The 27857-nt window shown below is 41.3% G+C and overlaps 1 long non-coding RNA gene across 2 annotated transcripts in view; it reads right to left on the bottom strand.

The window, feature by feature from the left end:
* The window catches only part of LOC136153083 (uncharacterized), a 452303-nt gene that overhangs the window by 71689 nt on the left and 352757 nt on the right, over positions 1–27857 (bottom strand). For both annotated transcript variants that reach the window (XR_010660328.1, XR_010660329.1), the window contains exon 4: positions 20015–20092. This is a non-coding gene — a long non-coding RNA (uncharacterized lncRNA). The remainder of the gene's footprint in view (positions 1–20014; positions 20093–27857) is intronic.

Below are 27857 nucleotides of genomic sequence, written 5' to 3'. Positions count from 1 at the left end.
CAGAGAAGCCCGCGCCCTCACGTTAATGTTTGTCTGTTTTGTTTTAATCTCCACATGTAAAACTTATAGAGTTAAGCACTTGAATCCGGAATCAAAGCAACTTCTGTTCAAATCCTGATTCAACCACCAACAAACTCTGTGACAACCCCTGCCACTCCACTACTACCCAAAGATGCACATGTTACTTAATCTCTTTAAAAATGGATAATGTATCTGTGTCAAAAGGTTATGGCAAAGATTAAGTGAATAAGCTTAGAGTTGGCACATCATACATGTTAAATAAACTATCAACTCATTTATCATAATGTTTTTCTTCTTATGACTAAAGTAGCTGCAGTTAAATTCTTCCAGACGGTTGTCAGAAGACAGCACCACTGTTCTCCGACATTTGGGTTGTATCAAGATTTAATCTAGTCTCTTTTAAAAATTTTTAATTAATTTATTTATTTTATTTTTGGCTGTGTCCTGTGGCATGTGGAACTTTCCCGACCAGGGATTGAACCTGCTTTGGGAGCACGGAGTTTAAACCACTGGGCCACCAGGGAAGTCCTACTCTGTGCTCTTAAGAAAACAATCTCTGATTCACTGTGTAAATAAAGTCCTATGATAGTGAGCTACTTTTCTAAATGTTGTATCAAGATGTAAAATATGCCTACCTATGACTTGATGGTTGCCAAACTGTCTTCCAAAATACTGTACCAACAACAAACACATCCGTTTTCTAACTGAGCACCTATTACATGCTAGGCACTATGCTGTTTCTTACTTGATTCTCAATACAATTACACAACACAAGTTTATATCTTCATCTACCATATGATAAAAATGAAGCTTGGGTTTGTCAAATAATGTGCTGAAATCAGACAGGTAGGTAGTAGTGATAGAAGAGGATTTGTACCAGATCCAAATTTAAATGGGCCAGATGCTTTCCAACTGTATCATGGGAAAATATAACCCAGGATAAAAATTCATCCGAGGTGCTGAAATTAACTCATAAATCTGTCAGATTTATAACTGAATGACATATAATCCCTGCATTTGTTTACATAAAATGAAGAGGTTCAACTTTAGTGTCTAAGATTGCTCTAACACAATAAGTTTGTGGGGGTTTCCCTTGTGGCTGAGCTGGTAAAGTATCCGCCTGCAATGCAGGAGACCTGGGTTTGATCCCTGGGTCGGAAAGATCCTTGGAGAAGGGAAAGGCTACCCCCTCCAGTATTCTTGGGCTTCCCTGGTGGTTCAGCTGGTAAAGAATCTGCCTGCAATGCGGAAGACCTGGGTTCGATCCTTGGGTTGGGAAGATCCCCTGGAGAAGGAAACAGCTACCCACTCTAGTACTCTGGCCTGGAGAATTCCACAGACTGAGGAGCCTGGCCGGGTACAGTCCATGGAGTCTCAAAGAGTCAGACACGACTGAGTGACTTTCACTTTGTTTATTGCAACCTGGTGTCAGTAGACCGGCTTTTCTGAATGTGGGCGATTGGACCCCCAATAAGTTTGTGGAGGAGGGGGGAATTGTTGGGAATTGGTCCTCTTGGATAATGAGACGTCTGTACGTATTAAGATGGTGATGGTGTTAATTTGTTCTCCATGTTCACAAAGTACCAAGCAAGAAGAAATGGATCCTAAGTAAAGATGAAAGGTTTTAAAGTTGAAAGATCACCTAAGATTATTTGATTGTCTCCGTGATAAACCCCAATGGATTGATTCAATGACATGAATCTGAGCAAACTCCAGGAGACAGTAAAGGACAGGGAAGCCTGGCATGCTGCAGTCCATGGGGTCACAAAGAGTTGGACACGACTTAGCGACTGAACAAAAATAACAGTGAAAACTATCAGCCTAGTGCCTAATCATTGCAGGTTTCGGAACTGACACCAAGGTATATATGAGGTTAACTCTAGGAAAATACAGATTATATTTGTGCACACCTTCATCAGTAAAGGCTCTGTTGGCTTTAACTTTGAAATAAGGAGTCATACAAACACAAAGATTAAAGGATCTTAAAAGACCTTTTGGTTAAGCTTTATGCTTCAGGCATATGCATGCCCAAATCACATAGTGCTGTTGACAGTCTGTTTTCTTGTTAGAGATGTTTCAGGACAGAGAACCCACTGATGTATTGTTGTTGTTCAGTCCTACCAATGCAGGGCTGACATAGGTTCAATACCTGGTCAAGGAGCGAAGATCCCACATGCTGCAGGGCAACTAAGCCTGTGCACCTCAACTATAGAAGTCCTTGGGCTGCAATAAAAGAAAGCCTGCATGCTGCTGTGAAGAGAGTACATACTGCAACAAAAACCCAGCGTAGCAAAAAAAACACAAAAAAGGAACATTCAGGCTCTAGCTTCAGCAACTGTGTACCATTTCTTCAGATGGGAAAAGGTAGAATAGGACAATGTAGTGATTCAGATAAATGACTCTCCATGGAAATACATGAACATGTGAAGTGAATTTAACTGGCAGCCAGACACATCCAGCAAAAATATTACCTACTTCTTCAGTTCAGTTCACTCCAACTATTATCATTTAGAAAATATCATTTAGCATGAGGCTTCTTGATCTAGGAACCAACAAATGCAAAGTCCCATAACAATTTTCTCCTCAAGTTTCCACTTCTACAGAATTCTGTGCTTAGAGCCAACAATTTTCTAACCTAAACCATACATTAAATCAAGCTGTTTATAGAGTATGTCTGTAATGATACTTGGCCTGCTCTTTTCTTATTTCTATGATAAACTCTTCCAGGGAGGCCAAGATTGAATCAATTGACCACTGTATACTCATCATGAATATATCTCAAACAGAAATATAGATATCCTTAATGGTGAAGGTCCCTTTAGTGTCAGAGGTCTCTTTGAATATAGATGTTCCTATACTTACTGTACGGAGAAGGCAATGACACCCCACTCCAGTACTCTTGCCTGGAAAATGCCATGGACAGAGGAGCCTGGTAGGTTGCAGTCCATGGGGTAATGAAGAGTCGGAAACGACTGAGCGACTTCACTTTCACTTTTCACTTTGATGCACTGGAGAAGGAAATGGCAACCCACTCCAGTGTTCTTGCCTGGAGAATTCCAGGGACGGGGGAGCCTGGTGGGCTGCCATCTATGGGGTCGCACAGAGTTGGACACGACTGAAGCGACTTAGCAGCAGCAGCAGCAGCATACTTACTATATGTGGGCTTCCCCTGCGACTCAACAGTAAAGAATCTGCCTGCAGTACACGAGCTGCAGGAGATGTAGGTTCAATCCCTGGGTCGGGAAGATCCCCTGGAGAAGGGAATGGCTACCCACTCCAGCACTGTTGCCTGGAGAATCCCATGGACAGAGGAGCCTGGTGGGCTACAGTCCATGAGGTCTCAAAGAGTCTGACATGACTGAAGCAGTTTAGCATGAATGCATACTCACTGTACAGTATTTATTGAATTTTCAAATAAGTATTCTTAATAATCCAAAATTATAATCCAAGTCAGTAAGACTTCCATCTGGTAGGACATAAGAGTCATATTGGGTCAAAAAATATCTAATAGCATATAGGATTCACGGAGTTCCTACTTCATGAAATGTATTTAAGTTCATATTTTTCAACAAACCTGGAGACCATTTGATGGTTAAGGAAAGAGTAGCTGAGTGAGGCTGAGCTGATCAAGATCATACAGTTAGTTAGTGCTGGAGCTGGACTTCACACTCAGGCCTACCTGGTCACTGAGCTCTCTAAGCTTCTCTAAGATGCCTCTTGTGAACTCAATTAATGAATAAAGGCAGATTATATTTTCAGGTTTAGAGAAAAAGTTTAATTATCCCCACCCTGCAATTGGGAAACGGGCTCTTCTCTCTCATTCTTCCTTATATGAATAACATCCAACAACTCTTTAGAACACATCATTTATCTCAGTGCCTTCATGAGTAAAGCATGTGAAAAAAGATATCTTTGATTTATTTCAATCTAAGTGAAGGAAAGTCTATATAGGAGCATACCTTTAAAATAATAATTAAGACTTCCCTGGTGGTTCAATGGCTAAGACTATGCTCCCAATGCAGGGGGCCCAGGTTACAGCCCTGGTCAGGGAACTAGATCCCACATGCCACAAGTAAAGATTCTCTATGCTGCAACTAAAGATCAAAGATCTTGAGTGCTGCAATTAAGACCTGGCATAGTCAAATAAATAAATAAATATTAATTAAAAAAATACAAAACAATATTTAAGTTGCCCCAAACTGGAAACTACCCAATTGTTCATCAACAGTAGAATAGACAAAGAAATTGTGAGGTTTTAACAACTGAATACTGTATACCAATGAGAAGGAAATTAATATAACTGCTAGCAACAACAAAGATGAATCTCACAGACATGATGCCAAAAGAAATAAGCCAGAGGCAAACGTGTGACTTCATGCATCGAAAGTAGAGACAGACACAGCTAATCTATGCTGTTAGCACACTGGCTACTGGTCACCTTTGGGTGAGCAGTGACTGTGAGGGGGCAACCAGGGTGAAGGTCTGGGTGCTGTGATCACCCTGTGCTGGTACACAGATAGATTCACTCTGTGAAAATTCATCAAGCCTTACATTTATGATTTTTGCATTGCTTATATATGCATTGTCTCAATATAATTTCATAAAAAGTTTACTAAAAGATATTTTTATGACTTTCAGGTTCAGGTATGACCCTAGAAAGAGTACTCAAGCCAAAAAATAAAACAAACAAACCCAAAATGTTCCTTATCACTAAGCTCAGACTTGAAATTTTTAAAAGATACATGGTGAAAATGATTCACAAAAGGATAGCTTTATAAAAAACACGCCAAATGCCAATAACAATAAGCAGTGGAAACTATTTTTCACAAAAGATGATTAATACATTTCAAAGACTGTCTAACTGAAGTATAAGACCACAGAGAGACTTCAACCATATGGAACCTTCAGTGGCAATTCCCATTGTAATCATGGATAAGTTACTAAATTCTTCAGTTTCCATGTCACCAACATCTAAGAGCAGGATAATTCCTACCTTCCTCACAGGGGTGTTGTGCTGCTTAATTAATGTTTGTAAAGCACTTTCTGTTCCCTGGGTGAAAGATACCACAAAGAGCAAAGCATAATTATGTTTTAATTGCAGGGTTGATTTTGAAGATGAAAAAAAAAAAAAGTACTATGGATTGCAATTTAATCAGATCACTTCATTAGAATCACAGTCATGATTTATGCCTCCTGGTTTCTCCTATACTTAGGAAAATGGTCTTTTTTTTTTTTTTTTACTGTTTAAGTCTTTTTGGCTCAGTTTCTCTGTCTGACAAGTGGAATAACATACTTTCCATGATCTGTGAATAATTGCTTTTGCAAAGTCCTTCAGTGATCCTTAGATGAAAAGAAGGCACATATTGCTATGGAAAGAAGAAATGCAAGCTCCTGGGTGGAATGAAGGAATCACTTTTCTCTGGAGGAAATCAGAGTACTAGATGTCTCATAAAGGCCACCTAGGCACTGACCCCACAGAAGAGTCTGAGAACAACCAGTCTGCCAGAAGCCAGGATGTCAGATGAGAACTTTGGGAGTTTGTCTGTTGGCATTAAAAGTGGTTATATTCCATTCTCTCAAAGGGATGTTGATTCTACTGTCTCTTTTGTTGAGGACATCTTTATTTCTACTCTTAATTCAAAGGGTTTATTATACTGATACAACACCAGTTATTAGAAATCCATGGATAGGTATGCCTCAGACTAGGACCTTTCATGTAGTATGAGATGACTTGTCAAGTTGCATTGTATGATCATGCCTTCTTGGGTATTTCACAGATCTAGACTTGGGAGATCAAACAATTATGTCATTGTGAATTACATGTTTTAGAAAAAAAAAGATCTCTAGAAAAAGTAATTCTATATTTTTCATTTCTCCTTGTTAACAGGCTAAGTAAAACATAAAAAGACTCACAAAAAGATGTTTGATTCTTTGATGAAAATAAAAGAACTTCAAATTACATAGAGTTTTCTGGCATTTACTTCCCCCAACATGTGGAACTTCATTTATCTGTGTCTTCTATGTCTTCTATTTAACTAATATTATAGAATATTCCTCATACCCCTCCTTGATTAAAGCACATAAATGTCTGGTGAGACTGCATGACTCCCAGCTACTGGTCACATTCTTGGGCAAAATACTTCTATTTCTGTATGTCTAGTCAGTAATTAACCTTTTTCTCTCTACTAAGAAAAATCACACGGAGCTACTTTAAAAAAATTTTTTTTTAAAAGTATAAATCTTGATGATAGTAGATGTGACTTTTCAGCAGCTAAAATTCCCCTGAAAGATTAAGATGTCTGCTTGAAAACCTCTGCACCATCAACATCTTTCAGGGAACAATATTGATGCATTCCCTTAGGAAAATATAAACCAGTCAAGCGCACTGACTTAGTGATTAGAAGTCCTGAGAGCTTTCTGAAATCATACTTGGTTATTTGATGATCCAATTTTAAATGTTTAGCAAGCTATTCACTACCACTCTACAGATATACTTAGGGAATGAATGCCTGTGTAGGTTTTATGGAATTGTAAAAGAATACACTAAATTGTCAACACATTCAAATTATGCCATGTCCAAAAAGCACATATGCTGAAAGTCACTTTGAGGGTGAGATGAGAAAAAGAGCAGTGAAAGGCCAAAATCATGGGTTTGTTTTGTTTTTTTTTTTTTTTCTTTCTGGAAGAAAACAAAAGCTTCTGCTGTGCTGTTAAAATGGGAATGTTTTTCAGTGCTTTGGGTCAGAAATCCTTTCATAGCTTCCTAGGCTCAGTTGACCAAAGGGCAACTGGAACAAACAGTCCACTTCCTCAAAGTTCATGTCCAAGCACATGGTCTCTGATTCCATGGCTGTCAAGCTGTCAACATGACCAGTCATGTGAATTTTTACCAGTCATTTCTTTCTAAAGTTCAACATAAGCTGGGCTGATTCCAATTCCTTCTGTAGTACTAATAAGTTAAGAGAGATTCTCCAGAGCAGGATTCCCCATCTCCAGGATCTAATGTCTGATGATCTGAGGTGGAACTGATGTAATAATAGAAACAAAGTGCAGAATAAATGCAACATCCCAAAGTCATCTCCCTCCACCCTGGTCTGTAGAAAAATTGTCTTCCACAAAATAGGTGCCTGATGTGCAAAAAGGTTGGGAACCACCGTTCTAGAGGTTAATATCTTAGTTCTTAGTGCTCTCTGCCAGACGTTTCCAACTCTGACTTCTGGGCATGGTAGGATTGTATGAAGCATGATCTTTGTAGTAGTTTGGCAAGGCCACGTGACAACTGGCCAATGAAATGTGAAAAGAAAGAGCACGTGTTATTTCCAAGGGAGAGTCTGAAGAACCAGCGAGCAACCAGTCACAGTTCTGCATCCCTCTAACAGTTGGCACTGTTCCTGGTGCCTGCTTTGTCAGCTGAGATGCTGCAGTGATGTTGGCACAACGCAGAACCTGCAGTTCACGCACAATGGACATGTGTGGTGCGAGGAAGAAATTAAAACCACTGCCTTAGGACACCGAGATTTAAGGGCCATTTGTTCCCATAGCATCACCAAGTCTCTCTGGTAGACTCAGCACTTCACCAGGGTAAAGACCCCAGAACTCATGGGAGGTTGACAGAGGGAGGCATGTAATCCTCTTATAATTTCTCCCCCACCCCTCGATCTCACTCAGCCTGGGCCTGGGCTGTGATGGCCTATTTCCTTTAATCCCTTGGGAGACTCTCAACATTACTTCCCCAGTGTTCACAGGAGGGTCACCCCTTCAAGTCACAACAGGGGCAGGCAGGTGACCAAAATGAGTAAACACGCCAGTGCGTTATACCGAAGGTTTATGTCCTCACCTTTCACTCAGGAAAACCCTTTTCTTGAAACACAAGGTGCTGGTGCCTAGCTTTCTATTCAAAGGAGAAGTACTTCACCAGCAGTACTTCATGTGGGTTGATGAATTGCAACCACAGCGCTGGGAAATAACAGCAACCAGCAGCAGCAACATCTCCCTAATTCACACCAGTAGCTGATGTGTATTAGAATGCATACGCAACTGGAATACAGCATGTTCAGTTTTTTTAGAAGCTAGAATTCTGGATTTTCCCCTAAACCTCCCAATTTTCTTAAGACACAACCAAGGCCAAAGAAACATAAATGGGTTGCACACATGACTCTGGCCCACTGTCTGCGTGTCCCGGGCATCTGCAGGGGAACCTTGTTCTGTGCTGTTGGTTGTTCTCCACTTTCAAAAAACCCCAGATTGTTCACTGCAAACCCAGGGCAGGAACAAGCACAATTTGGGGAGAAGATGTTCAACTCTGCCACCTTTCTCATGGGAAGAAATTTCCTTATCTTGTTAGCAAATATTATACTCATCAAACCTGTGTCCACACAGAATGCACGGGTCATAGCAAACATTCTCTTCCAAAAGCACACGAGACAACTCTACACATGGACATCACCAGAAAGTCAATACCGAAATCACATTGATTATATTCTTTGCAGCTGAAGATGGAGAACTTCACAGTCTTCACAGTTGACTCTACACAGTCAACAAAAACAAGACTGGGAGTTGATTGTGGCTCAGATCATGAGCTCCTAATTGCAAAATTCAGGCTTAATTTGAAGAAAGTAGGGAAAACCACTAGATCATTCGGATATGACCTAAACACTTAGGATTATACAGTCAGTGAGTCAGTTCAGTCACTCAGTCATGTCCAACTCTTTGTGACCCCATGGACTGTAGTATGCCAGGCCTCCCGGTCCATCACCAAATCCCAGAGCTTGCTCAAACTCATGTCCATTGAGGCGGTGATCCCATCCAACCATCTCATCCTCTGTTATCCCCTTCTAAGTGACGAATAGATTCAAGAGATTATATCTGTTAGACAGAGTGCCTGAAGAACTATGGACAGATATTCATAACACTGTACAGAAGGCAGTGATAAAAACCATCCCCAAGAAAAACAAATGCAAGAAGGCAAAGGAGGAGGCCTTACAAATAACTGAGAAAAGAAGAGAAGCTACAGGCAAAGAAGAAAGAAAGGTATACCCAACCTAATGTAGAGTTCCAAAGAATAGCAAGGAGAGATAAGAAAGCCTCCTAAGTGAACAATGCAAAGAAATAGAAGAAAACAATAGAAAGGAAAGACTAGAGATGTCTTCAAGAAAATTGGAGATACCAAGGGAACATTTCATACAAAATGGGCACAATAAAGAACAGAAACGGTATGGACCTAAGAGAAGCAGAAGAGATTAAGAAGAGGTGGCAAGAATACACAGAAGAACTATAAAGAAAGGTCTTAATGACCCAGATAATCACAATGGTGTGGTCACTCACCTAGAACCAGACATCCTGGAGTGTGAAGTTAGGTGGGCCTTATGAAGCATTACTAAGAACAATGCTAGAAGAGGTGATGGAATTCCAGCTGAGCTATTTAAAATCCTAAAAGATGATGCCATTAAAGTGCCACACTCAGTATGACAGCTGACAGCAAATTTGGAAGGCTCAGCAGTGATCACAGGACTAGAAAAGGTCAGTTTTCATCCCAATCCCAAAGAAAGGCAACACCAAAGAAAGTCCAAACTACCATACAATTGCACTCATTTCACATGCTAGCAAGGTTAGGCTCAAAATCCTTCAAGCTAGGCTCCAGCAGTACATGAACCAAGAACTTCCAGATGTACAAGCTAGATTTAGAAAAGGGAGAGGAACCAGAGATCAAATTTCCAGCATCCGGTGGATTATAGAAAAAGCAAGGGAATTCCAGAAAAACATCTACTTCTGCTTCATTGACTATATGAAAGCCTTTTGACTGTGGATCACAATAAACTGTGGAACATTCTTAAAGAGATGGGAATACCAGACCACCTTACCTGTCACCTGAGAAACCTGTATGCAGATCAAGAAGCAACAGTTGGAACCAGAACAATGGGCTGATTCAAAATTGGGAAAGGAGTACATCAAGACTGTATATTGTTACCCTGCTTATTTAACTCATATGCAAAGTATATCATGTGAAAGGCGGGGCTGGATAAAGCTCAAGCTGGAATCAAGAGTGCTGGGGAAAATATCAATAACCTCAGTTATGCAAATGATACTACTCTAGTGGCAGAAAGCTAAGAGGAACTAAAGATCCTTTTGATGAAGGTGAGAGGAGAGTGAAAAGTTGGCTTAAAACTCAACATTCAAAAAACTAAGATCATAGCATCTATGCTATGGAGGATCCTTTGATCCTCTATCACTTCATGGCTTCCCTGGTGGTTCCGATGATAAAGAATCTGCCTGCAATGTGGGAGGCCTGGGTTCAATTCCTGGGTCAGGAAGATCCCCTGGAGAAGGAAATGGCAACTCCCTCCAGTATTCTTGCTTGGAGAATTCCACAGACAGAGGAGGCTGGAGGGCTACAGTCCACAGGGTCACAAAGAGTTGGATACAGCTTAGGGACTGAATGACAACAATTTAACCTACCTGGTCTCTGATATTTGTTATAGCAGATCTAGTAAAATAACACAGGATTACTTTCACGTGCCGTAGCAGAATGCCATAAGAAGTAATAGTATTTAGAAATGGCAGATGCAATGATGGTAACAACAGTTGTAGAAGTGGTGTGAGGTTGGTATATGGGGCGTACACTTTCCTTCTGCTGCCATCTTTCCTTAGGAGCGAAGTTAGGACAACCAGCTATTAAGAAAGTGGCCAAACTAGTTCTTACTTACATAGTACAGTTGGCTTCATTGTCCTTCATTTACATTGCAGTTAACCCTCTTGGCTGCATTATTTAATTTATAATCTTACATTTTCACTTTCCACCTCCGTCATTGATATAAATGTTGCTTGAGCTTTAGCCCTGATAAGATTAGCTACGAATGTTTCTAAAAGGAACATTTTCTTGACATGTGAAGAAACTGCATGTCCGATAATGGATCACACAAGAATTACACAAGAATTTAAATCTCTCTGAACAATTCTAAAGGGCAATTTGAATAAGGACTCAACTTAAATTAAACAATGAAAAAACCAGGGTGTATCCTGAACACTCATTAAATGTTGTTTGTTGAATCAATCAATAAATGAGTAAATAAATGGATGGCTGAATGAACAAATGATGTTTATATGAGGCGTCTCTTCTTTAAAAGGCCAGATAGTAAATAGCTAAGGCTTTGTGGCTTACAGGATCTCTGTACAGGTATGTGACACACAGCGTCTCTGTCGCAACTACTTAACTCTCCCATGTAGGACAAAGGCAGCTATAAACAATACATAAACTGGCATGGCTGTGTTCTGAGAAAATATAACAGCAGGTCAGATTTGGACCACTGCCAGAAGTTTGCTGATCTCTGATTTAAAATATTCACTCTCCTATCAGAATTTTTTCTCATGCCCTATCCTACCAATTCCAGGACAAGTCATCCTCTTGGAATTCAATCTCCTCCACAGCATGAACCTCCCCACCTCCCCTGCTTTATCTCACAGTACTCTGATGTACATAATCTCCATTCTGAAAAGGCTGGAATATTATTTCTTCAGGTTTTCTCACTTCCTCATCTTGCTCACACAGTTCCCCTATCTACTAAAATTGCATGTATCCTTCAATGCCATTCTCAAATTCTGTGTTCTAAAAGCTTTCTGAAACGAGACACTAATTCCAAAAGATACATGAATCACAATGTTTATAGCCGCATTATTTACAACAGCCAAGATATGGAAGCAACCTAAGTGTCCATAAACAGATGAATGGAGAAAGAAGATGTGGCACATGTAAACAATGGAATGTTATTTAGCCCTTAAAAAGAATGAAATTCTGCCATTTGTAGCAACATGGATGGACCTAGATAATATTATGCTTAGTGAAACAAGTCAGGCAGAGAAAGACAAATACTGCATGATATCACTCATATGTGGAATCCAAAAAAATACAGCAACCTTGTGAATATAACAAAAAAAGAAGCAGTCTCACAAATACAGAGAACAAATTGGTATTACCAGTGGGGAGGGAGAAGGAGGCATAATATAGGGCTAGGGGAGTGACAGGCACAAACTACTAGGTTTAAGACAGTCTATTCGTGTGTGCATGCTCAGGTGCTTCAGCTGTGTCCAATCTTTGCCACCGTATGGACTGCAATCTGCCTGGCTCCTCCGTCTATGGGATTCTCCAGGCAAGAATACTGGAGTGGGTTGCTTGTGCTCCTCCAGGGTATTTGCCCAACCCAGGGCTTGAACCCACATCTCCTGCATCTCCTGCACTGCAGGTGGATTCTCACCCACCGAACCACCTGGGAAGCCCTATAATGACATATTGTACAACCCAGGGGATGAAGCCACTTTTTATAATAATTGCACATGGAAAGTAATCTTTATAATGATATAAAATAAAAGCAGAAAGAACTCAATGAAAAATAAAAATAAAATGAAAGCTTTTTTGAATTAGTTCAATTACATGTAAGCTTTCTCTTCTCCGAACCCTGTAACTGGCATTTTCTCATGTGTTAGTTGCAATTATTAAACTCAGACTCACATTAGACTCATGTAAGCAATTTCTTATAAACTTCCATAAAGCTGCTAACTTCTAAGAGCAGAGGCTAGGTTCTCTTCATCCTTGCACATTCTGCTGTACTCTGAAGCATATGCTGAAATGATACCGTTTTGAATTTTCTGCCACAACAGTGAAAAAGAACTCTGTTCAGTCTCTGTTTTCAGTGGATTGCAAAGCTGGCTATCTCTGGACTGTCTGTACAGGCAGCTTCTCTGTAGGGTCATTAATCTGGCAGGAATTGAAATAACCTTATTTTGCCACAGAACTTTAAAAATGCATTAGGGAACTAGAAGTCTCAGAGCCAACTGTCCTTTTAATTAACTTTGGTCTGGGAGCACGGAGCTAACAGTCTCCTCCATGGCTAAGCTTCTATAGAGGTTAACAGGAATTGAGATTTTTGTTGTTGTTCAGTCGCTCAATCGTGTCTGACTCTTAGTGACCCCATGGCCTGCAGCACACCAGGCTTCCCTGTCCTTCCCCATCTCCCAGAGTTAACCTGTTGTATTTCTATGGACCTGCTCACAGATTGTTCCCTGCAAGTGGAAAGTTCTGTTCAACTCAGACATTTCTCCAGTGCCTGCCTGCAATGCAGAGAGCACTGGGAGAAATGGAAAGATAAATAACACATGAGCCGTCTTGATATTTAGAAGTTAACAGTCTGGTCAGGGAGACAGACACGGATTAATGGCTTGAAACACAAAGCGAGCTATGATGACAGTTATAATAGAAGATGATGAGATGATATTGCAAAGAGAGACATTTATTTTGATGAAGAGGGGGGACAAAGAAGCCTCACGGGGTGGATGGGGTTTGAGCAGGAACTTGGTAGGACAACAGAGATCTATATGTGGATATTGTGATATCTTGGTGTGTTAGAGCTGCAAAGACCTCAGACTACCCTCTCCTTTTCAAAAAAATTACTGGCATATAGTTGATTTACAATGTTGGGTTAGTTTCTGCTACATATATATAGCACAGGGAGGGCTTCCCTGGTAGCTCAGCTGGTGAAGAGTCTGCCTGCAATGCAAGAGACTCCAGTTCAATTCCTGGGTCAGGAAGATCCCCTGGAGAAGAAATAGGCTACCCACTCCAGTATTCTTGGGCTTTCCTGGTGGCTCAGATGGTAAAGAATCCGCCTGCAATGCGGGAGACCTGGGTTTGATCCCTGGGTCAGGAAGATCCCCTGGAGGCGGCCATGGCAATCCACTCCAGTATTCTTGCCTGGAGAATCCCCATGGACAGAGGAGCCTGGTGGGCTACAGTCTACGGGGTCGCAAAGAGTTGGGCACGAGTGAAGTAACTAAGCAGCAGCAGCATAGCTCAGGGAACCCTACTCAATGCTCTGGGGTGACCTCAATGCTCTGGGGTGACCTCAGTGCTCTGGGGTGACCTCAGTGCTCTGGGGTGACCTCAATGCTCTGCGGTGGCCTAAATGGGAAGGATATACATCCCCTCCTTTTTGGATTTCCTTCCCATTAGGTCACCACAGAGCACTGAGTAGACTGCCCTGTGATATACAGTTGGATCTCATTAGTTATCTGTTTATACATAATAGGGTATATATGTCAATCCCAGCCTCCCAATTCACACCACCTTTCCCTCATACAGGGACTGGTATCTATGCATTTGTTCTCTATATCCATGTCTCTATTTCTGCTTTACAAGTAAGTCTATCTGTACCACTTTTCTAGAGCCCACGTATAAGTGATAATAATAAAAGGAATCCAAATTGGAAAAGATAACTCTGTCTTCTTTATCAGATGAGGAAGATGAGACCCAGAGAAGAACTGTGACCTCAGGCAACCTACTCGTTCCCCTTTAGAACCATCTATGTGCAAACTTCAAATTCACAGGAGGGGTAGAAAGAGGAATCTTAGACTAAAATATCTTCATTCCTAAGCATCTGACAAACGTCAGAGGCAGCAGTTAGTAGTCTGACCACACAACAAGCCGAAGGCCAGAGCAGCCTCTGTTGGAAGCCACTGCCTTTGGTCCTTATCAAGGGACCATATTTAGCTGCTGGCAAAATCGCACCCGGGTCCTGTAACTGATGGTCATAGAGCCCTGGCAAGGTAATAAAAGCCTGCAGTGAATTGGGGAAAGATCAGAGGGAGCTTTAAACTCTGGGTAGGAAATCTTGTGGAAGAGTCCAACTTTGGTTCAAAAGAACAAGTCTCAAAAGTAACCAAAGAAATGATGATTTTGCCCTAGAAATTACAGGGTACATTAGATCACAGGGCCAGGCAGAGGTTTGACTTCTCAGAGAGCATGTGTTCTCCTGATTGAATCTGGGAAGATGAGTGCAGGTGTCCCAAGTCCCCCTCCTGCCTGGCACCCCACCACCTTCCCACCTGCCAAGTTCACCTGCTGTCAAGGGCAACACGACCATCATCATGGGGTTGATGCCAAACCAGAAAGTGAACATCCCAGGATGAGTCAGAGAAGCAGCTAAGGCCCAGAAAAATGCCCTGCGACAGTTTAATTTAAATAGACTATTCGGTTCCCTTTCACTTTCATGACTAACAGGGAGCATGTAACTGAATAATTAAACAACAAATCTTTATTTATTTATTTCAAATTCACAGGAGCAGCTGTGCCATTTTTCCTCTCTAAAGAAAACACAGACTTAATAGGGCCCATTTTGTTCTACCTAGTTCTCTTTTCTCTGTATTTTTTCAGCTCTACATACCAATCTTGTTCCCCAGGTCCACCATGGACATATGATGGGCCCATATTAGTCTACTGAAAAAAATCATTTTTCATGAAATGAACATATACTGCTCCTGGATAACAGTAAAAATGGTCTGATTAAACACTGAGCCTTTATCTCTTTTGAAAAAAGTTAGACTTATTTTATATCCACAAAACACCCAAGTTAAAAGAGACTTGAGAGTAACTTCACACAAATAATCCATTCAAGTAGATTTATTTTCCAATAAAGGAAAAGGGTGAGTTTTTGAAAGGCAAGCAAAGTATCATTTACTATTACTATCACTTTAATACACTATACATCAGTTTACTGCATTCTGAGAGTATAGAAGGCACCACTTTTTCCTAATGAAAGTTATAGAAGATTTGATAACAGAATCCCAGAGCATCCCACATAGCTCAGCTGGTAAAGCAACTGCCTGCAATGAGGGAGACCTGGGTTCAATTCTGGGGTCAGGAAGTTCCCTTGGAGAAGGAAATGGCAATCCACTCCAATATTCTTGCCTAGAGAATCCTGGGGACATAGGAACCTGGCAGGCTTCATGGGATCGCAAGAGTCATACACGACTTAGCCCTATCTTTCTTTTTTCTTTCTGCCAGAGCTAGGGCAAAAGGCAGGAATGACAAGCAGTCCCTAGACCAACCATTCATTTTACAGATGGGGAAACCAAGGTACAGAAAAACCAAAGGATTTGCCCAAAGTTAGACAACCAGGACAAAGCCTCCCAGCAGGTTAGGGAAATTCAAGAATAGAAATCTTCTGTTCATGGTCTCTTTTCACTGCTTCACTACATCCTGTCTCTATTTTTTAATAGTAGCCTCTGGTAGATAAATTTATATGCATGAAATATATATGATACTTTATATATCAGTTCAGTTCAGTTCAGTGGCTCAGTGTGTCCGACTATGTAATATAAATAAATATGTATGCTCATTCAGTCATGGCCAACTCTTTGCGACCCCACAGACTGTAGCCAGTCAGGCTCTTCTGTCCATGGAATTTTTCAGGCAACATGGGCTTTTCCAGGCAAGAATACTGGAGTGAGTTGCCATTTTCTACTCCAGGGGATCTTCCTGACACAGGGATTGAACCCACATCTCCTGTCTCTTCCAGCATTGCCAGGCGGATTGCCATCGCAGGAGATATAAGAGACATGGGTGCAACTCCTGGGTTGGGAAGATCCCCTGGAAAAGGGCATGGCAACCCACTCCAGTATTCTTGCCTGGAGAAGTCCATCAACAGAGGAGCCTGGCAGACTATATCCATAGGTTGTAGCAAGTCAGACACAACTGAAGTGACTCAGCGCCATCATCATCATCATCATCATCACTCTTTACCACTGAGCCACCTGGGAAGCATTTAAATAAATGAATATCATTTATAAAATATCATCATATATTTATATATACATATATATAATATCATACATATATAATACCATGTCCGACTCTATATACAGGTATCTATATATAGATAGATATATCAGGGAAGGCTCACAGTCACTGAAAAGAATCTGGTATTGAGCAGTCTCAGTAAAATACGATACTAATTCACTACGGAGCTCTTCTCCCAGCATTGCCCAAATCTCAGAGCAAATGGCACCTTACTGGGAGTGTTACTTAACATTCTTTTCTTTTTTTTGTTACTTAGCATTCTATCAAGGTCTCCATAGAGACAAAGAGCCAGACTCAGTCAACATGGAGGAGAGGTCTTACACAAGAACTAGCTCAGGGCATACAGTGGCTTTTCAGGTAATGCTTGTCAACTGGCTGTGAAATATCTGGAATACACTTTTAGAATGCAATATATAATAATTTCCAAAGTAGGAAGTCCATATAGACAATCTAATAAAGTTAGGAGAATGAAGGAGCCAGCTGGTTGGATGGACGAGGAGAAGTATGTGGATGATGAAGAAGAAAGAGATCTCAGCTTCTCTTCGGTCCCAGATACTGGAAGATCACTGGTCATATTCCATATTTTTTTTTTATTTTTCATGTCAGATCAAAGAGTCTACATCTGAAAGCTGCTGATTACAGCTACAGATCTTCCCCCATTTACGATGGGGTCACAACCCTATACATGCCACCCTAAGTTAAAAATTTTGCCAAGCTGTAACTGCATTTAAAACACCTAAATTATCAAAAGAGTCCCTTGGACAGCAAGGAGATCAAAACAGTCAATCCTAAAGGAAATCAACCCTGAATATTCATTGGAAGGAATGATGCTGAAGCTGAAACTCCAATACTTTGACCACCTGATGTGAAGAGCTGACTTATTGGAAAAGACCCTGATGCTGGGAAAGATTGAAGGCAGCAGAAGGGGGCGACAAAGGATGAGATGGTTGGATGGCATCACCAACTCAATGGACATGAGTTTGAGCAAGCTCCAGGAGACAGTGAAGGAAAGGGAAGGGTGGTGAGCTGTGGTTCATGGGGTCGCAAAGAGTCGGACACAACTGAGCGACTGAACCGAACTGAACTCATGGAATCAACTTAGTGACTATACACAAGCCAGAAAAACTCCTGCTTTGTAACCAGTCTCGGCCTCTGTGTTCCTCCAGCACCAGAAACGCTTTCAGAGAATTGCCTGGTTGCCTGTGAATTCAAGGAGCCAATTTTGTGTCAGCTGAATTGCCAATCCTCTTGCTGCCAGCTTCAAAACCAAATCACCTTTTATTCTTCCTTGCTTTATCAGTGATCATGTCCATTTCATTACTAAGACGTCCACATTTTTCTTTTGATATTTCCTTTATTGGGATCTTCTCCTCTTCATTCTTCCATTCACATTTAAGTCCAGCGTATCATACATTGGCTGGTGTTGTTGTTTACTTGCTCAGTCATGTCCGACTCTTTGCGACCCCATGGACTGTGGCCCACCAGGCTCCTCTGTCCAAGGGATTACCCAGGCAAGAGTACTGGAATGGGTTGCCATTTCCTTCTCCAGGGGATCTTCCCAACCCAGGGATGGAATCCGAGTCTCCTGCATCAATAGGCAATTCTTTACCACTGAGATACCAGGGAAGCCCCAAACATTGGCTGTCGCAACATTATTTAGCCAACCTTTATAAATCTCTCTCTCCCCATTCCAATTCAACCAATATACCTATAACAGTCATCATTTTTAATACTCATATTCCTGCTTAAAACTTTTCCAAAAAAAGACATCTAATTTAGTTCCAAAGATTCTACTCTACCTCCAAAATCATATTCTCTCCATATCACTTTGTAGCATCCTCTAACCAAGCAGGCAAACCTCCTCACTGAGTCATGAACGATGTTTGTGTGTTCAGTCACTCTGCTGTGTCCAACTTTTTGTGACCCCAATGAGCTGCAACCCACCAGTATCCACTGTCCACAGCATTTTCCAGGCAAGAATACCGCAGTGGATTGCCATTTATGCCCTTAATCATGGGATTTTGCTTGACAAGATACTCATTTAAAATTTCAGCCTCAATTTTGTCTTTTTTAAAAAATACAGACCATTTTAAAGTTCTTATTGAATTTGTTATAACATTGCTTCTGTTTTTATGTTTTGGTTCTTTGGTCCTAAGGCATGTGGGATCCTAGCTTCCTGACCAGGGATCGAACTCATAGCCCCTGCATTGGAAGGTGAAGTCTTAACTACTGGACCAGCAGGGAAGTCCTGAGTTTCAGTATCTTTAGGTGAAGATGAGGACTATAATACTAGACAAGGTTTTAGTGAAGTTCAAATAAGAATAATTTATTAATCTTAGGCTGCATTCATACTTGTACCCCCAAAGTTTGGCACCTACCCATCATATACTGAATGAATTCCATTATTGGTGCAACAAGTTTCTCTACAAAACCTGAATATAATCTATTTGAAAGCAGTACTTCATTTAGTTACTAATCAACTTGAGCTTCTTTCCTAAACAGAAGGATCTGATGGGATGAGATTTGCCAAGCCAGCCTCCTTGGTTCTTTTCAAGGCCTGACACAAAGTAGAGAGCAAGACACACTTGTCAATTGCTTTAGTTAGCGCTGAAAATGAATAAAGTAGAGGAGCGGAATCTCATCTCATCAGGCCAACTTTCCTACCAAAGAACAGCAACAAAAATACACAGTGATTGGTGAGAAAATATCTGTGAAGTGCTAGAAATTATTTGAGAAGCATTTGCCACAAATAGCAAATTCCTACTCTGGGGGCTTTGAAATGATTTTCCAAATAGTGGTTGGAAATTCAACCTTTGCATTCTTCATTGTATACAGTGCAAAAGGCAGACAGCTAGAGAAGCCAGCAAATGTCATGAAAGACGAGGACGTTTAGTGGGTCACAATGAGTGTTCAGCATGTGTGTGTGCTCAGTCATGTCCAGCTCTTTGTGACCCCATGGACTGTAGCCCGCTAGGCTCCTCTGTCCATGGAATTCTCCAGGCAAGAATACTGGAGTGGGTTGCCAGTGCCTCCTCCAGGGGATCTTCCTGGCCCAGGAATTGAACCTGTGTCCCCTATGTCTCCTTCATTGGCAGGCAGATTCTTTACTGCCTGAACAGGCCTGAAGGAAGCCTGTTCAGCGCATACTAATTTGAAGGTAGTCCAGACCCCCAAGGTTTTTGCTGTGCCATTCCCTCCTTTCCCATCTCTTGCCTTTACCTAGAGAATTATGTGTGCAATATTATTTTAACCTGAAAAAAGAAAAGCAAGCCCTTAGTTATACTCTGTAATAGTCCTTTGGTCAGAGAACTATGATTTATGGTTAGCAAGTTTCAGTGAGCTCATTCTCCCCCAGATTACCCAACTTACCCTAATCAAACATCTTCTTTCCTTTCTTTTCTCCCTGGGGCCTCCAGCTGCCATCTCTCTTACACGGAGTCATTCCTCCTACACAAAGATGACACAGCCCACATTATTTATAACCACCCATTTTTGAAGCACAACTGTGCACCTTGTAAATGGAAATAACGTTCAGGGTGGCCAAGAATTATAGGACTATCAGAACATTTAAAGTAATCCGAAACAGACTTTTAGCCCAGTTAAAACCTTTATGGATAGATGAATTCTTGGTCTATCGAGAGGTTTCCTGAAGAAGTGAAGACACACTGCTAAAATTCTAGAGCTGCTGATCACGTAACAAATTAGGCAGGGATTAATTTTTTAGTTGTCAACACTCATTCTCAGAAAAGATGTGACCAAAATGGCCACTTTCATACATTATAGAGAGAGTATAAATTTAAGAAACTCTTTTAGAAACAATTAGGGACATGTATAAAGAACCTCAAACTGTTATTATCCTTTGATTCAGTAATTCTAGAGCAGGCTTAAGGATATAAAGCTGAAATATTGAAAAATGTTTCATGTGAAAGTCACTCATTTGTGTGCAACCCTTTGCAACACCATAAAACAGTTCATGGAATTCTCCAGGCCAGAATACTGGAGGATTTCCCTTCTCCAGGGGATCTTCCCAACCCAGGGATCGCACCCAGGTCTCCCACATTACAGGTAGATTCTTTACCAGCTGAGCCACAAGGGAAACCCAAGAATACTGGGGTGGATAGCCTATCCCTTTTTCAGCAGATCTTCCTGACCCAGGAATCAAACCCAGGTCTCCTGCATTGCAGGCAGATTCTTTATCAACTAAGCTATCAGGGAATATAATTACTATAATATAAAAAAGAAAGACTTAAATGTCCAACATCATGGGATTCAGTATATAAATTAAGATAGCACTTCAAACAAGTGGAAATTGCAATCACATCTCTCATTATGAAAGAGGGAGAAATGTCAGTTACAAAATAAATTAACTGTCATAGCTGACCAGAAATCCCAAAGGAAATTCAACTGTTTTATTTATTTGTTCCTGGGTCTAATGATATAGGGATTTGGTGGGATGAGATATGTCTCATTTCCCTTGTCTTTTCTCAAGCCCTATTATAAAGCAGACAACAAACACAAGTTTTCTCATTGCTTTAGTTGGTCACTGAAAATGAAAAAAAGCAGATAAGTAGAATCTCACCAGGGAAAGTCTACTGTTAAGGGGAAAAAAAACACAAAAAACAACACATGATGAGAGATAAAGCCTACACTGAGTGGTAGGGAGTCAAGATGAGCACCCATGACCTATTCATTTAATCCAATGCTTCATTTCTATAAAACTTAAATCTAGACCCTGTGGCACCACAGTGAAAAATATTACATCTTATCAAAACACTGTGAAGGATAACCTCTGCTAGCATTATTTTTTACTTTCATTATATTAAAAGATTGCCCTTCCCTTTGAAGTATTAATTGACACTATGGCAAGCTCCCTCCTCTTCAGTTTAGTCTAAGACTCTCAAGATTCTAGGAATGGAGACCTGGAGGTGAAGGGGAATCTCCCACTATGCATGAGTAAGTAATCCTTAAACTAAAAGGTGGAAAGGCAAGATAAAAAGATAAATAGGAACATGTATGACTCTCTACCAATTTTGGTTTCTACTTTTCATTATGTTCCCCACATATTCTACAAGAAGCAAATGATGTTTTACAATTTAAAATTTTGAAGAATTTTAAAGGTGAGATATTTTACGAATAATATCATTCTTAGCAGCAAAAGTTTAAGCCAGGGGGCCATCCTTGTTTCAACAAACTGTTAACTGCTACCTCTGGATAAAAAGGATGAGGAGGTCATGGCCCATGTTCTCAAAGATGTCACATGCATCTGAAAGAGAGAGGACCATGCAGTCAAGTGTTGGTCATGGGGGTAAGTCTTGCAACCTAAGAATGTGGGGAGCACCGAAGGCTCACAAAGGAATTATGAGTTCTGCCTGGAATCAGAGTGTGAAAAGCAGGGGGCTTCACAGGAAAAGAAACACTCAGCTGAGCTTAGAAGAAAGCCTCCCTTTCCAATTTAGGGGTGAATGATGGAAGAAAATTCCAGAGAGAAGAAGATGAGGGAATATGATCAGGCTGGGAACCCATGGAGTTATCCAAAAATCAAGAAAAAGATGATGAAATGTAAGCCGATGATAGCTCCAGAGAGAATGGCAGGCAGGGAGGATTAAATGATCAAGCCAGAGGTAAATCAGAGGATTCAGGGATGGATTGGCTGTGGGAGGGAAAGGATAAGGACTGCAAAGTGACTCCAAGTTCTGTAGTTCAGGAAAGACTAACTAAACCTAGTGCTAGAGTGAGTTAAGGGGATAGTGAGGCCAATAACTAGGTCAAGAAAATAGGAGAGGGACTTCCCTGGTGGAGCAGTGGTTAGGAATCTGTCTTCCAATGAAGGGGATATGGGTTTGATCTCTGGTCAGGGAACTAAGATCCCACATGGTGGAGGCCACTAAGCCTGTGCACTTCAACTGGAGAGGCCAAGTGCCCCAATTACTGAGCCCATGAGCCAAAACTAGAGAATCCCCCATATGGGTAACTAGAGAAAGTCCACGAGCCATGGTGAAGAAAGCCATGAACCACAACAAAGACCCAGGGCCAACAACATTTTTTAAAAGAAAAGAAAATAAAAGAAAGGATTGGTTTGGTAGAAAGAGGGCACAGAATATAGGAACTTACTCTGAACACTTGGAGTTTGAGCTGCCTCTACAACTGACACCCACAGAGTAATGTCTAACACAGGAAAAGGAATGTGATGCTGGAGCCCAGGACAAAGATCAAGGATTAGAGGATGACATCTGGGAGTAGAGGCTATTATTAAGGTAACAGGTAAAGGTAGGAGAAGAGAAATAGTCTCCTGACCATTCTCCCTAGTTCCAGATCCCCACTTTCATTCTAACCTCTTCCCCATATCATAGCCCCAGTGAGCTTCCAAAGTAGGAATCTTACTATTTAACCCTCCAGCTCAGAAATTTCAATTCACCCAATCTCAACAGCAGTCAGAGAAATGTCTTCTGAAAGGACAATGAGATTCTATTTTTTGCCTGGTGGACTGGAAAAAAAATTAAAGATTGATAATATCCACTGCTGGTAAGCACATGGGGAAATGAGCACTCATATATTTCTGGTAAGAGTGCAAATTGCTATGATATTTTGGGACATCTATTACCATCTTAAAATCTCATGACTTTCGATTCAGAATGCTCATTTTTAAGAATCTTTTAGAAACAAAAGCAAAAATACAAAAGGATAGATGTTCAAAAGTCTTTATTACTGCTTTGTTTGTAAGAGTAAAAACTTAGAAACAACCATATGTAAGAATGTAACGTAATGTGCAAACAAATAAATATTAAATAGGAGTATGCAGCTGTTAAAAATTTATAACAATCTCTACATATGTTTGAATCTGGATCTAGAATGATGCTTATGATAGACTAAGTGGTGAAAAAAGACACTACTATGTATAAAATAGATAGCTAATAAGGACCTACGATATATTACTGGAAATTCTACTCATATTCTGTAATGACCTTTATGGGAAAAGAATCTTAAAAAGAGTGGGCATATGTACATGTATAACTCATTCACTCTGTTGTACAGCAGAAATTAAAACAACACTGTAAATCAACTATACTCCAATAAAATTTTTTTAAATGAGCTACTAAGTTCTATACGATGATTCGATTTAAGAGAAAACAAAGAAAAAGAGTGAAGTAACACCTCATATTAGCCAATATGAATATAGGTTTTACTTTTTACCAGGTCTTATTTTAAGTGCTTTATGTGCTATTCATTTCACACAACAATCTCCTAAGGTATGTAAAAGATTGCTATCACTCCCATTTTACAAAGAGGGAAGCCAAGGCCAAAACAGATTTACTTGAGCAGGTCACATAGCTAGCAAGTGGTAGGCAGGCTTTACACCTGGATGTCTGAGAGTCTACACTCTTGACTCTGCACTATTCTATGACACAAGTTATTAGCAAAGGAGAGGATTGGAGATTATTAATTTTTAAAATACCACTGTACTATTGGACTTACTAAGAAATATATTATTCCTATAATTTAAAAAGAGTTCGGTAGATACATACGGGGAAAGATACTCTGAAAGCTCCCAACTGTCCTTACAGCAAAAGTTCAAAGTTTCTACCTCGGCCTCTTCTTACAAGCAGTGTCATATAGGTGCATTTTCTAAAACACTGGGTAAGTATGTAAGTTCCCTACATACGAATGAGTTCTGTTCTGAGAGCACATTCCCAAGTCCAATTGGTTTATAAGTCCAACAAAATTTGCCTAGGGACTCAACTCACACAATTAACTATATGGCACTGTACTGTGATAGGTTTATGATACCTTCCACACAAATAATAACATAAAAGCAAACACATAAACTTAAAGAAAACATTTTTAATTCTACAGTACAGGACCTTGAAAAGCACAGTAGTCCAGTACACCAGCTGGCATTGAGTCTGGAATCGAGTGAACTGGCAAGAAGAGTTACTGATTGGAGGAGGAAGGAGCGGTAGGAGACGGTAGAGCTGAAGGGTCGTCAGCAACAGGAAACGAAGGGCAAGCTGCAATTCCATTCATGCCTGACGTTGATGGAATGCACATTTGCATCTTTGAAAGCTCCCATCTTGAAGGTTCATATATAGGGGGCTTACTGTACAGGCCAAAATCTAAGTCAGCTGATGATCAAACTGCTTGCATGCCTTGGACATTCATTTGATACAAGGCAATGGCAATCCACGTTCATAACAGTCTTTAAAAACTTCTGAGGAGCCGGTCTTGGGGAGGGAGGAGACATGGGGAGAGAGGAGCTGGGCTTAACCAGTTCACAGTTTACGCTTCAGAACTGGATGGCGCCTCAGAGAGCAGATCCATCATTAGCGAGCACAAAGCGGGTGCATTGTCCGGCTGACAGGGAGCAGCCTGAGTGCGACAAAGCTCTGGTGCCTTATTTATGTGGCAGCTCCCAGCTGCTGAGGACGCGTCTCCTGTTCCTCGGGAGCCCGCTGGCCCCTCAGGAGGTCATTCCCAGGCCCTCAGGCCCGTTGGGCTGTGGTCACCTGCAGCCAGGGATGCAGGATGGGACCCAAAACAAATACCCAGGATGCTCTTCCTCAGAGCCCACCGGACTAGCTGCCTCCTGGTAGTCAGGACCAGCCTCAGCTCCACCTTCTCAGGAGATTTCCACCATCAGAAAAAGCAGCCCCTCCCTCCCCTCTCCCCTCCCCCTCGCTTGGCATCATTCATCAGAGCACTTATCTCCTCCAGACCCAGTAGACTCCTTAGCTTCCCTCACCAATGCCACCTTCCCCTACGGCCTCCATGTAGCCTCTGTAAATGGCACCCACTTGGGTCATGTAAACAGGGCAGCTGGGCCCCTCTAGGAAAACAGAGATCCATTCAGATGGGAACTTGCTTTGCTCCAAGGCACAAAGGAGGTGTGCAATGCCTACCCATTAAATAGATGAGCGTGCTGACTTCTACCATCGTGTCTCTGTTAAACCCCAGCAGAAATCTCTCCCAGCTTTCTTGTTCCCCAATTCTGGCTTTCTCAGTTTGGGATATCCATATATATGGAGAGAGTTCATTACAACAAATTTTTCTTTTTCACTAACAATTCCTAATAGTCAATAACTGAAATTGATCAATACCACTACTCCCACTCATGGGCATTGCAATACGGCTCACTTGAATGAGCAAGCGGTAGAATTTTATAACGTTCATAACATACAAACACACACAATTTAAGAATATATACATTTACTGAGAATCTTCAGTCAAGTTTTTTTTTTTTTTTTTTTCTGTAGAGAGGCGAAGACACTTTAAAAATGTAGAGACTTGTAGCTTAAAGAGAGAAGGGAGAATAATGCAAAATCCCTTTCAAGAAAACATGGGTTTCTCCCAGAGGTGACTCTCTTAGCAACAGCTATCCTGGCTACACAGAGACGAGAAGGAATAGCCCTTCAGGCAATTCCTATTAGAGAGAAAGAGAGGCATGTCCTGGGGCACCTGTCATCCTGCTTCTTCAGAAATCTGCAGCCCTAGGTTTTCTTCAGAGTGAATTTCCACCGCTTAATGTATTGGCTCCTTAATATACTGGTTTCTTTCTCTTTGGAATTTTCCGTCCATTCTCTGACTAGTAAGGTCCCTGGGGCCCTGAGTTCTGGTGTGGAGCAGCACTGCCCCCCACCTTGCCCCACAGAAAGACAGACAGAGGCTTTGTGAGCTTACGGGGAACGACTTCCTCCATGGAGGCAGCATCAACCTAAGTGCTAAGACCTCTGGCTTGAAACCACTCATCACCTGAGATCCTCATGAAACCGATTCCCTGATAGGCATTCAACGAAAGTCAGAACACGGGGCCATACTCTGATCTGGGGCTGGAGAGGGTACACGTGCGGCCCTGGAAGTACATCCTTGACTGAAGACTGACATGCAGACATGCAGGTGGGCAGCCCCTTTTATTGAACAGGGAACAAAGACCTGCATAGGCATGCAGCTGATTTATCTGCCTCACCACGTAGAGTGTTCCATCCATTCTGGAAGTAGGTTGATGGGATAGATAAGCTCCGAAACATTATTTTAACAGGCTCATAAAAATGTCAGCAGCGTCACTTCTCTCTTGGTACTGCTGCTGGGTCAGCCCCTTTGGGGGACATGCAATGACAGGGGGATCGAGGCCCTGCTTCTGATGTCTGTGTAGGTTGATTAGTTCTGTAGACATAAACTCTACCAGCGATGCTGGTCACTGCTGTCATAAATGCTGAGGGAAAGACTAGGGATACATGGTTGTAAATCCATTACTGCTATCAAAAGATTGGAATTATAGATAGGTCTCCATTCAGTTCAGTTCAGTCGTTCAATTGTGTTCGACTCTTTGCCACCCCATGGATTCAGCACGTCAGGCTTCCCTGTCCATCATCAGATACATGTTTACATCTATATATGTTTATATCTAGATGTAGCTATATGTTTATATCTAGATATGTTTATATCTATAATATACATATATATGTATACATATGTGTGATAATATATATGTGTGTGTGTGTATATATATATATATATATATATATATATATCACTCAGGGCTTCCCTGGTGGTTCAGCTGTAAAGAATCCATCTGCAATGCAAGAAATGCAGGAGATGTGGGTTCAACCCCTGGGCTGGGAAGATCCACTGGAAAAGGAAATGGGAACCCCAGTATTCTTGCCTGAAAAATCCCATGGATGGAGGAGACTAGCAGGCTACAGTCCATGGGGTTGCAAAGAGTCAGACATGACCGAGCGACTGAGCGCACATGTGTATGTATCACTCAGAGCTTGACCTCCTAATGAGAAAAGTCAGATATATCATCTTTATGCATGAAGGCTGCCGTTGCATAAATTCTGAGGATTGGGCTATCTGGCGACTCTGGATATCAACAGTTCGAAACAAAAAGTCAAATTTTCAAGTATTATTAAAAATGTTTTGTTTCCTGCTATGTGTGTTTTTTCATTTGTTTCTTGGTTTCTGTTTGTTTCTTCAGATCCAGTTCAATTTCTCTAGGCTCAGATTTCTCTCCTGAATTCCAGACCCATAAGCCACAGGCTAACTGAACCTCTCCATCTGCAGATCCCAAAGACGCCCCTCTAAAATAAATTGTCCCAGTCCACACTCTTTCCCGGCCTCCCCAATCTGCTCGTCCTCTGTGTTCCCCACCACAGTGAGGCCATCATGGGGAGTGGTTTCTAAACCAGAAATCCGGTGTTGGGCCCTCCCAACAATGCAC

This window comes from Muntiacus reevesi, chromosome 22 (assembly GCF_963930625.1).
Source record: "Muntiacus reevesi chromosome 22, mMunRee1.1, whole genome shotgun sequence".
NCBI classification, from domain to species: domain Eukaryota; kingdom Metazoa; phylum Chordata; class Mammalia; order Artiodactyla; family Cervidae; genus Muntiacus; species Muntiacus reevesi.
This window is presented reverse-complemented; position numbering and strand designations above follow the sequence as displayed.